Here is a 12,297-nt window from a genome sequence, read left to right as displayed (position 1 = left end):
GTCGGAAAAAACTGTAAAAATGTGAATTTACCATATTTTTTTTATCCAGTGGCCGTGATCACCAGGACAAATAGAAAGGTTGAACCGTGAATCTCCCCAACAAGGACACAGACAGCAATAATAAACAAAACTGCAAACCCTTAAACACTCTATTTATGTAAGGTTTACTTTAATTGCACTTAAGAAAAAGTAAAAAACAAACCAATCTTTAAAACTGAATTAATAACAAAGTCCTTTTTATGTGTTTTGCCCTCATTTTCAAGTATCCAATACAGTTGCCTTTTTCTTTTGGCTATTTTCCTTTTTACTCCAACCTTTGCTGGAATGAAAGATAGATTAGATAACCTAAATGAGAAATAGCTATCTCAGCCGTTAAAGCACCATGCTGTAAATCTGACTACTCTTTACAGAAAGAAAAATCAACCATAAAATGGAAAGATCACCTAGGCAATTCCCAGATGTCCCTTGTAAATGTGCCTGTACATGACCACTATTGATTGTCTATGGCTACAATAGGCCCATCCACAATTTTTCAATGTTCCATTTTTCAATTATATTTCCAGGGTGACATGCAGAGTACAGAAGACTAGTTATTGCTTTGACATTTGGACCCTGATGGTGATAATAAATACTAAATCATTACCCCAAACCAGACAGCACTGAATTGTTTTATCACCTCGCTTTTGTCTTTCATATCATCCACTACCGTCTGCACCATGAACTGATTGAGCTCTTTGTATCTCAGTATGAATTCGTTTAAAGTCAAAAACACATGGCCTTAAGCCATTCCTGTAATACCATTGACACACAATTTAAACTGTGGATTGAGAATTTCATGTCTTCATAACTTTCTGTATGGAGAATATCAATTATCACAATCATCAATCTTCTAGAAAGTGAACCTAAGACTCTATGTTGGTCTTGCCATTGTTTTGTTAGACACTCACCACCAGTTATCTTCCATTAAATTATGTTCTATTAAATACAAATAAAAGAAAAGTAACCAAAAGATAGTGACAAAGAATTACGTTCAGTTCATAGTCACATGTAATGTTTAGCTATGGGTTAAAGTTTGCAAGTTGTGAGGCATAGGGATCAGATGAGAATCAGTGTCCTAGTAATAAAATAAAGCACCACCCTGGTCTTAAATTGTTATCCATTGTCACACATTATACTGTGCTTGTAACTGTAGTTTGTATATGATGTTAAAGAAAATAGGTAATGAGTTAAAATATAGTGCATTTTGAAAGGGCACAGATTTCTAGTTATAATTGCAGTGTCTACCTCACAATTATTTGTGGTCTGATTTTTAAATTTTTACATCCTTGCTCTTCCATATTTGTGTTATTTTATGTTGTATTACACAGAGATTTATAGATTAGCAACTAAAAACTTGGCAGAGGCACCAATTCAACCCCAGTTTAGAGTGTATGTACTGTACAGTCCATTTTTTTTTTTTTATATTTGGATAGAGTAAGGAAGGGTAAACACTTGACAGTTTTTTTGTATCTATTTGGGAAGATTTCCCTTCACTGCCTGTCCTGGAGATGCCACGAAGGAAGTAAACTTCTTAAGCAGTTTTCAAGAGAACTTATGACCCCATAGTAAGGTGAACCCTAACTTTTTGTTTACATATGTAAAATCAGTGATAATGAACACATGGGCAAATTGAAAGGTAAAATCTACCGATCAGGTACACATCTTTCTTCATCTAACACAGAGGTGTGAGACTCAAATTCATCGCAGTCTGCATCAGCATTATGGTTGCCCTCAAAGGGCCGGTTGTATCTGTAACATCATATAAATATATCTACTCTTTAAAATATTAAATAATTGCCTCTGCATTTGATTATTACTGGTTTTAGTAACAACTAAAATTTAGGCTGTGAAGGGCAGGTGCAGACCGGCACAGAGCCCATTCACATTCCTGTAGCAGATGATGCAAGTCTGAAAAGGAGGGTTGTACACAGATGGTATCGTCCACACAAAACTTTATTGGAGACTGCTCACACAGAGCATTGCTCTCCTGTGGTATTCTGTCTGAGCAGTTTTCAATAAAGCTTCTTGTGGATGAAACTAGTGGTGTGTGACCCTCCTTTTCAGCTGGTATAGAATTGTGTGTAGCACCCTCTACTGTGCTACTAGCAGTAGTGCAGATTATAGCTGGCCCAGGGATAAACCTGAGTCATGGAATCTGGATCAGGGTTAATAGAGGTTAGGGCCGAATGACTCATCCTGGCAGCTCTCTTGTGCCTCCCCCGGTTCTAAAATGTTGTAGAATGTTCTAGAAATTAGTGGGCGAAAGCTAAGAGGGTTGCCTTGCATATTTAGGGGCCCTTACCCAATCCCCAGTAAGTTACATATAGTTACATAGTAGGTGAGGTTGAAAAAAGACACAAGTCCATCAAGTCCAACCTATGTGTGTGATTATATGTCAGTATTACATTGTATATCCCTGTATGTTGCGGTCGTTCAGGTGCTTATCTAATAGTTTCTTGAAACTATCAATGCCCCCCCGCTGAGACCATCACCTGTGGAAGGGAATTCCACATCCTTTCCGCTCTCATGCTGCGTACACACGAGGGAACTTTTCGACCAGGCTGGTCTGACGGACCGAGAACGGCGGACAATTCGACCGTGTGTGGGCTTCATCAGACCTGCAGCGGACTTTTTCGGTCGAAAATCTGATGGACTTTAGATTTGGAACATGTTTCAAATCTTTCCGACGGACTAGAGTCCGGTCGAAAAGTCCGCTCGTCTGTATGCTGTCCAACGGACTAAAACCAACGCTAGGGCAGCTATTGGCTACTGGCTATCAACTTCCTTATTTTAGTCCGGTCGTACGTCATCATGTACGAATCCGTCAGACTTTGGTGTGATCGTGTATAGGCAAGTCCGTTCGTTGGGAAAGTCCGTCGGAAGTCCACCGAAAGTCCGTCGGATAGACCGTCGGACCAGTCTGGTCGAAAAGTCCGCCCGTTTGTACGCTGCATCACAGTAAAGAACCCTCTACGTAGTTTAAGGTTAAACCTCTTTTCTTCTAATTTTAATGAGTGGCCACGAGTCTTATTAAACTCTCTTCTGCGAAAAAGTTTTATCCCTATTGTGGGGTCACCAGTATGGTATTGGTATATTGAAATCATATCCCCTCTCAAGCGTCTCTTCTCCAGAGAGAATAAGTTCAGTGTTCGCAACCTTTCTTCATAACTAAAATCCTCCAGACCCTTTATTAGCTTTGTTTATTTATATTATTTTTTAGTTCAGGTACTTATATAGCGCTGTCAATTTACACAGCGCTTTACATATACATTGTACATTCACATCAGTCCCTACCCCCAAGGAGCTTACAATCTAAGGTCCCTAACTCACATTCATACATACTAGGGGCAATTTTAGACAGGATCCAATTAACCTACCAGCATGTCTTTGGAGTGTGGGAGGAAACCGGAGTACCCGGAGGAAACCCACGCAGGCACAGGGAGAAAATGCAAACTCCAGGCAGGTAGTGTCGTGGGATTCGAACCAGCGACCCTTCTTACTACTAGGTGAGAGTGCTACCCACTACACCACTTTGTTGCCCTTCTTTGTACTTGCTCCATTTCCAGTACATCCTTCCTGAGGACTGGTGCCCAGAACTGGACAGCCTACTCTAGGTGCGGCCGGACCAGAGTCTTGTAGAGCGGGAGAATTACCGTTTTATCTCTGGAGTTGATCCCCTTTTTAATGCATGCCAATATGCTTTGTTAGGTGCAGCTGGCATTGCATGCCATTGCTGAGCTTATTATCTACTAGGACTCCCAGGTCCTTTTCCATCCTAGATTCCCCCAGAGGTTCTCCCCCCAATGTATAGAGTGGGCCTGGCAGGGAACTAAGGAGCCCCTAAATAGACATGAGCCATGCCAGCCAGGGAGTCTGGTGGAAGATGGAGAAGCAGTGCTTAAGGAGTCTGTCGGTGGCCCTTGAGTGACCCCCTGCCAGGGACAGGTTTTACCTTGGGCTGGAGCTCGGGAGGCTGGCCTGGGAGTATCCTACCACAGGAGGCAGTTGTAGGAAAGCTTTCTGGAGAGGCAGCACTAGGCAAAGAGAGACAGAGTGAATAGATCAGCACAGTGCAGGGACGGACAAGGGGAGACCCTGCCAGCTGTAGCAGGTCTCTCTTGAAGACAGCGGTATGCTCAAGTCTTCATCCAACCTTGCCCTGGGAAATCTCCAGTGTGTGTGTCGGTCGGGTAGACTGGGAAGAAGAAGCAGCCAGGTGGGCTGGTGATGTGGCAGCCAGGTGTGCTAGCAATTCTGCGGGAAGTAGAGCTGGGACTAGTGTCTACAGAAAAGCAGATGGCGATGCAGGATGCAGTTTACTCCACATGTGCCTTTTTTCTACAAGGGACTGAAAGTTTCTAACCTGTATGGATCTGTTGCTGAACTGATGAGAGACTGTTAGTTCCCAAAGAAGTGAACCCAACAGAGTTGTGCAAATGATCATGTTTTGTGCAGGAGGAAGAAGTGGAAGCTGTAAATAGGGAAGGAAGTTGTCCCTGGTTCTGTTTTATTGTCAAGTTGGGCATTACATAATCCCTAACCCCATCCAAGTTATTATCCCCTAATAAAAAAGCAACAAAAGCAAGCTTAAAGGACTGCTTTTCTGTGTCTGGATGCAAGAAGGAAATGCTATGTGACTGGCTGTGCAGTAGTGGGGAACCCTGACATTTGCAACTCCTACAGGAGTAGCGCATAGAAAGTGCAGGGTCTGGAGGAGGGCCAGAGGAGGGCTGGAGTTAGCTGCCTGAGTCTCCTGAATGCTGTGACCAGGGGAGGTAGAGACAAGGGGGTGTTGTGGCTGCACAGAGAGGTGCAGAATCTGTAGGAGGAGCTCTGTCCTCCTTTCTGCTGATGACTGCTGAGGTAGGAAAGAGGGGGCAGAGACAAGCCTCTCCAAAGCGGTACGGAGAAGCGCAGGATCTGGGAAAGGAGTTCTGTTCTCTTCTCTGCTGACGAATGCTGAGACAAGGTGGGGGTGGAGACGGGAGGGGTGCTACAGCTGCAGGACAGGTGCAAGGGCCACATGAAATTGCCTGATGGGCAAGATTGCCCATTGGGCCTTGTGTTTTACACATACCTAAGACATACATAACCTTTATCAAAATAGTCTGGGCGTAGTTGTAATTTAACAAAAGGGTAGGGTAGGGAATGTTAATTTTCCAAACTGATAAGAGCAACCAAACTGATAAGAGGCATGGAGAAGCTCATCTATGAGGAAAGATTAGAGGAACTGAATCTATTCCCTCTTGAGAAGAGGAGATTAAGGGGGATATGATCAACATGTACAAATACATAAGTGGTCCATATAGTGAACTTGGCGTTGAGTTATTTATTTTAAGGTCATCACGGAGGACAAGGGGGCACTCTTTACATCTAGAGGAAAAAAGATTTTATCTTCAAATACAGAAAGGTTTCTTCACAGTAAGAGCTGTGAAAATGTGGAATAGACTCCCCTCTCCAGAGGTGGTTTTGGCAAGCTCAATAGATTTCTTTAAAAAAGGCCTGGATTCTTTCCTAAATGTACATAATATAACTGGGTACTAACATTTATAGGTAAAGTTGATCCAGGGAAAATCCGATTGCCTCTCGGGGGATTAGGAAGGAATTTTTCTGTAGCATATTGGAGCATGCTTTGCTGGGGTTTTTCGCCTTCCTCTGGATCAACTGTGGGTATAGGATTGGGTATATGTGATTGTATGATATTATTATTTTTTTATTTATGTATTTATTTTTAAGGTTAAACTAGATGGACTTGCGTCTTTTTTCAACCTGACTAACTATGTAACCTGGCTGCATTGTCACCCACCCTACTGGCTGCGATGATGTAACATTGCTGGAGTTTTTCGCCTTCCTCTGGATCAACGGTGGGTGACGGAATGTGTATATGGGATTGTATTTTTTTTTTTTAACTATATGGACTTGTGTCTTTTTTCAACCTGACTAACTATGTGTATTGTCTTGAGTATTAGTGCCAGGAAGCTAGCTGTTAGGTAATTTGGACAGGGTAAAATCCCCAAATCCTCACTAAATTTAATAGGTACAATGCCCGGCGGGTGTGGAGAGGCGACTCTTTGTACATCTTGCCACATGTATGCGTTCCTTGATCATCCGATCAAGGACAAATACTGCTGTGCAAAATGTAAGCACATTGTTTCCCTGGAAGCCCAGGTTCTGAATCTGGGGAAGCAACTGTCAGCACTGAGAAGTCCCTCCATACTAAAGGTGAGCCAGGAATGTACACGGCAGGTGCCGGCAGGGGCCAGCACAGAGGCGGGTGGAGACAAAGAGATGCAGGCACTAGCAAAGTGTAGATGGGTGACAGTCAGGAGGGGTAGAGGGGGAAGTGCCAGAGAGGCCGATCCAGGACTGGAGCATCCCAATAAGTACGCTCCATTGAGTGACATTGGTGAAACCAGTCAGGGACCAGCACTGCTGGAGATGAGGGACTCTCCTAGCTGCCAGGGGAAGAATTCCTTCAGTGAGAGTGGGGGGGCAGCAAAGGGAAAGGAAAGACAGATTCTGGTGGTAGGGGACTCAGTTCTTAGAAGGACAGAGAGGGCAATCTGTAACCAAGACCTGAAGCGCCGAACAGTATGTTGTCTACCGGGTGCTTGGGTTCGGCACATCACGGATCTTGTGGACAGATTACTAGGAGGGGCTGGGGAAGACCCGGCTGTCATGATGCACGTTGGCACCAATGACAAAGTCAGAGGCAGATGGAGTGTCCTAAAGAACGATTTTAGGGACTTAGGTGCTAAATTGAGGAAAAGGACCTCCAAGGTAGTATTCTCAGGAATACTACCGGTACATCGAGCCACACCAGAAAGGCAGAGGGAGATTAGGGAAGTAAACAAGTGGCTGAAGAGCTGGTGTAGTAAGGAGGGGTTTGGGTTCCTGGAGGACTGGGCTGACTTCTCAGTCGCTAACCGGTACTATAGAAGGGACGGACTGCACCTAAAAGAGGAGGGTGCAGATCTGCTGGGAATGAAGATGGCCAAAAAGTTAGAGGGGTTTTTAAACTAGGCGATTAGGGCAGGGTCCAGAGACAGTGATAGCCAGCACGGAAGATATTCCAGAGGGTAGTATTGGGGGCATTAGTGGTAGGTTAACCAAAGCACAAAAACACAAGGTGAGTATAGTAGCAAGTCCTAGTTGCAATTTTGAAACACCCAATACGAGGACAATATGCGACCGGTCTAAACTATGTGGCATGTTCACCAATGCCAGGAGCATGGCGGACAAGATGGGTGAACTAGAGATACTGTTGTACAAGGAGGATTTGGATTTTGTGGGAATTTCAGAGACCTGGTTCAACAGCTCTCATGATTGGCTGGCAAACATTCAAGGGTATACCCTATACCGCAAGGATAGAGAGGGTAAAAAAGGGGGAGGGGTATGCCTATATATCAAGAATAATGTACAAGCGAATGTGAGAGATGACATCACTGAGGGAGCTAGAGAGGAGGTGGAATCCTTATGGGTAGAGCTCCAAAGGGATGAAGCTAAGGGGAAAATAATACTGGGAGTATGCTATAGGCCCCCTAACCTGAGGGAGGAAGTGGAGACGGATTTCCTATCACAAATTGGATTAGCAGCAAGGATGGGAAGTGTTATCATAATGGGAGATTTTAATTATCCAGACATAGACTGGGCGGAGGGAACCACGCATTCATTTAAGGCTCGCCAGTTCCTTAATGTTTTGCAGGACAATTTTATGGGTCAGATGGTAGACGCACCAACTAGAAATAAAACATTACTGGATCTACTGATTACCAACAATACAGACCTGATCACAGATGTGGAAATACGGGGCAATTTAGGTAACAGCGATCACAGGTCAATTAGTTTCAGTATAAATCACACAAATAGGAAACATGAAGGGAACACAAAGACACTGAATTTCAAAAGAGCCAACTTCCCTAAACTACAAACCTTGCTAAAAGGCATAAATTGGGATAAAATATTAGGAACAAAGAATACGGAAGAGAGATGGGTTTGCTTTAAGAGCATATTAAATAAGGGCATTAGCCAATGTATCTAATAATGCATTTGGGTGGCAAAAATATGAATGCAATCTATACACTGGGGGGAGAACCTCTGGGGGAATCTAGGATGGAAAAGGACCTGGAGGTCCTAGTAGATGATAGGCTCAGCAATGGCATGCAATGCCAAGCTGCTGCTAATAAAGCAAACAGAATATTGGCATGCATTAAAAGGGGGATCAAATCCAGAGATAAAACGATAATTCTCCCGCTCTACAAGACTCTGGTCCGGCCGCACCTGGAGTATGCTGTCCAGTTCTGGGCACCAGTCCTCAGGAAGGATGTACTGGAAATGGAGCAAGTACAAAGAAGGGCAACAAAGCTAATAAAGTGTCTGGAGGACCTTAGTTATGAGGAAAGGTTGCGAGCGCTGAACTTATTCTCTCTGGAGAAGAGACGCTTGAGAGGGGATATGATTTCAATTTACAAATACCGTACTGGTGACCCCAGAATAGGGATAAAACTTTTTCGCAGAAGAGAGTTTAATAAGACTCGGGGCCACTCATTACAATTAGAAGAAAAGAGGTTTAACCTTAAACTACGTAGAGGGTTCTTTACTGTAAGAGCGGCAAGGATGTGGAATTCCCTTCCACAGGCAGTGGTCTCAGCGGGGAGCATTGATAGCTTCAAGAAACTATTAGATAATCACCTGAATGACCGCAACATACAGGGATATGTAATGTAATACTGACACATAATCACACACATAGGTTGGACTTGATGGACGTGTGTCTTTTTTCAACCTCACCAACTATGTAACTATGTAACTAATTTGCAAGATATGCGTTAACAAAAAAACTGGTATAAGTTCCATGCAGGCTCAAAATAATTAAAAAACTTGTGTATTGTCCTTTCTTCTATATTATTCTTGAAACCTTATATGCTAAACATTTTTTTTATATACATTAACATATGACATAACATACTGTAGAACTTGATATTTGGGACATTCTGCCCCACTGTGGAGTAAAATTGCAACTCTGAAGCCTTGCACAAGTGGACCTAATAAAATAGAGTGTATAAACAACTTTGCGAAAAAAAAAAAAAAAGGAATAAAAAAAGGAAAGCAAGTCAGCTATGTTCACAACACCCAATAATATGTAAGGGAAGTAAAAACAATTTGCTTTGAAATTTTGAATTGCCTGTTTGCATATATAGTTACATAGTTACATAGTAGGTGAGGTTGAAAAAAGACACAAGTCCATCAAGTCCAACCTATGTGTGTGATTATACAGTATCTCACAAAAGTGAGTACGCCCCTCACATTTTTCTAAATATTTTATTATATGTTTTCATGTGACAACACTGAAGAAATGACACTTCGCTACAATGTAAAGTAGAGAGTGTACAGCTTGTATAACAGTGTACATTTGCTGTCCCCTCAAAATAACTCAACACACAGCCATTAATGTCTAAACCGCTGGCAACAAAAGTGAGTACACCCCTAAGTGAAAATGTCCAAATTGGGCTCAAAGTGTCAATACTTTGTGTGGCCACCATTATTTTCCAGCACTGCCTTAACCCTCTTGGGCATGGAGTTCACCAGAGCTTCACAGGTGTCCACTGGAGTCCTCTTCCACTCCTCCATGACGACATCACCAAGCTGGTGGATGTTAAGGACCTTGCACTCTTCCACCTTCCGTTTGAGGATGCCCCACAGATGCTCAATAGGGTTTAGGTCTGGAAACATGCTTAGCCAGTCCATTACCTTTACCATTCAGCTTCTTTAGCAAGGCAGTGGTCGTCTTGGAGTTATGTTTGGGGTCTTTATCATGTTGGAATACTGCCTGCGGCCCAGTCTCTGAAGGGAGAGGATCATGCTCTGCTTCGGCATGTCACAGTACATGTTGGCATTTATGGTTCCCTCAATGAACTGTAGCTCTCCAGTGCCGACAGCAATCATGCAGCCCTAGACCATGACACTCCCACCAGGACTGTAGGCAAGACACACTTGTCTTTATACTCCTCACTTGGTTGCACACGTGCTTCACACCATCTGAACCAAATAAGTTTATCTTGGTCTCATCGGACCACAGGACATGGTTCCAGTAATCCATGTCCTTAGTCTGCTTGTCTTCAGCAAACTGTTTGTGGGCTTTCTTGTGCATCATCTTTAGAAGAGGCTTCCTTCTGGGACAACAGCCATGCAGACCAATTTGATGCAGCGTGCGGCGTATGGTCTGAGCACTGACAAGCTGACCCCCTCACCCCTTCAACCTCTGCAACAATGCTGGCAGCACTCATGCATCTATTTCCCAAAGTCAACTTCTGGATATGACGCTGAGCACATACACTCAACATCTTAGGTCAACCATGGCAAGGCCTATTCTGAGTGGAATCTGTCCTGTTAAACCGCTGTATGGTCTTGGCCACCATACTGCATCTCGTTTTCTGGGTCTTGGCAATCTTCTTACAGCCTAGGTCATCTTTATGTAGAGCAAAGATTTTTTTTTTTCAAATCCTCAGAGAGTTCTTTGCCATGAGGTGCCATGTTAAACTTCCAGTGACCAGTATGAGAGAGTGAGAGTGATAACATCAAATTTAACACACCTGCTCCCCATTCACACCTGAGACCTTGTAACACTAACAAGTCACATGACACCGTAGAGGGAAAATGGCTAATTGGGCCCAATTTGGACATTTTCACTTAGGGGTGTACTCACTTTTGTTGCCAGCGGTTTAGACATTAATGGCTGTGTGTTGAGTTATTTTGAGGGGACAGCAACCTATACAACCTGTACACTCACTACTTTACATTGTAGCAAAGTGTCATTTCTTCAGTGTTGTCACATAAAAGGATATAATAAAATATTTACAAAAATATGAGGGGTGTACTCACGTTTAAGAGATACTGTATGTTAGTATTACATTGTATATCCCTGTATGTTGCGGTCGTTCAGGTGCTTATCTAATAGTGTTTTGAAATCTATTGAAAACACATGACTTGATTACTATAAAGTAACAGCAACAGCATGTAGTGACTATTCACCTGGCAAAGGAAGAAGTATCTACTTCTCTAGTAGTTTGCATACCGCTGTCAAGCAGGAAGCAGCATACATGCAGAAAGCAGTTATGGCTTCCCTCTATATGAAATTAGAAATTATACAGCAAAACAAGTTTTTTAGAATAAATAGTATATAATTGTTTATATATAATATTAAGAATAATATTCTTTACAACAGCTCATATATGTATGCATGCATATCTAAAAGAAAATCTAAAGAACTATGTATTCATATTTAAGAAATGAGAAGAAATATTCCTATTTTCCCTGTTGGAAGATTTCTCCTCATTTTTCCTTCTAGTGACAACTGAAAATCCCCCCCCCCCCCCCCGCTCTGTCTTTGTCAATGGTTACCAGGACAAATAGAGAAGTTAATCTTAGCAACTTAGTCTAGGCAAAGAAAAACGAACCTGCCTGTGTTTGATTCACAGAGGGTGCAAAGTCTAAATTTTGTTGGCAAACACATATGAAGTCAATGGGGCCAATTCTGTCAGTAAATTCTAGCCATTTGCATGTAATTTGCTCACATTATGAGATCTGATAATGCAACTCTGAAGCCTTGCCACAGATAACATTTTTAACATAGTCCTCAGTATTTCCTTTCTTTTTTTTTTTTTTTTTTAAAGCGCACCTAATAAAATATAGGGTGATATAAACAACTTTGTAAAAAAAAAAAACATTCACAAGGAAAGCAAATTAGCTATGTTCACAATGAACATCCAATAATATGGGTTCACACTGGACAAGAGGGCAGCTGTGTTCACACTGGAGAACGCAGCGTATGACAGCAGGAGTCCGGTGCGTCTCTATTCACCGTTTCAGGTCTGATTTCAGCTCAAATTTTTGGCTGAATTTGGACCTGAAACAGACCAAAAGACGCACAGGGCTCCTGTGCAATTCGTACCTAAGCTGCTGCGGACATGTATGAAATGGCTCCATAGAGAGCTGGTCACAATCTCCTCCTATGCAAATTGGATGCGGGGAAACCCACATTTAATTTGCAATAGTGTGAACCCACTCCTAGCCTTAGTGAACTTACTCCCATTCAATATATCCTAAATATTTAAAAACCCAACAAGTTGACAAAATAAGAAAAGGAGAATAAGAAACCAAAATGTAAATAAATTGCTAATTCTAATTTTGATAAATGTGCTTCTTCTTCATGCATCCATTCAAACAGCTGTACATTAAAAATACGGGCATTACAAGACA

At 42.5% G+C, this 12,297-nt stretch overlaps 1 protein-coding gene across 1 annotated transcript in view; it reads right to left on the bottom strand.

Annotated features, from left to right (window-relative positions):
* Positions 1-12,297, bottom strand: part of LOC141108609 (steroidogenic factor 1-like) — a 464,304-nt gene that overhangs the window by 335,443 nt on the left and 116,564 nt on the right.

Source organism: Aquarana catesbeiana, linkage group LG09 (assembly GCF_042186555.1).
Source record: "Aquarana catesbeiana isolate 2022-GZ linkage group LG09, ASM4218655v1, whole genome shotgun sequence".
In the NCBI taxonomy this organism is placed as follows: domain Eukaryota; kingdom Metazoa; phylum Chordata; class Amphibia; order Anura; family Ranidae; genus Aquarana; species Aquarana catesbeiana.
Note: the sequence above shows the minus strand (reverse complement) of the source record. Positions and strands in the feature narration are given on the sequence as shown.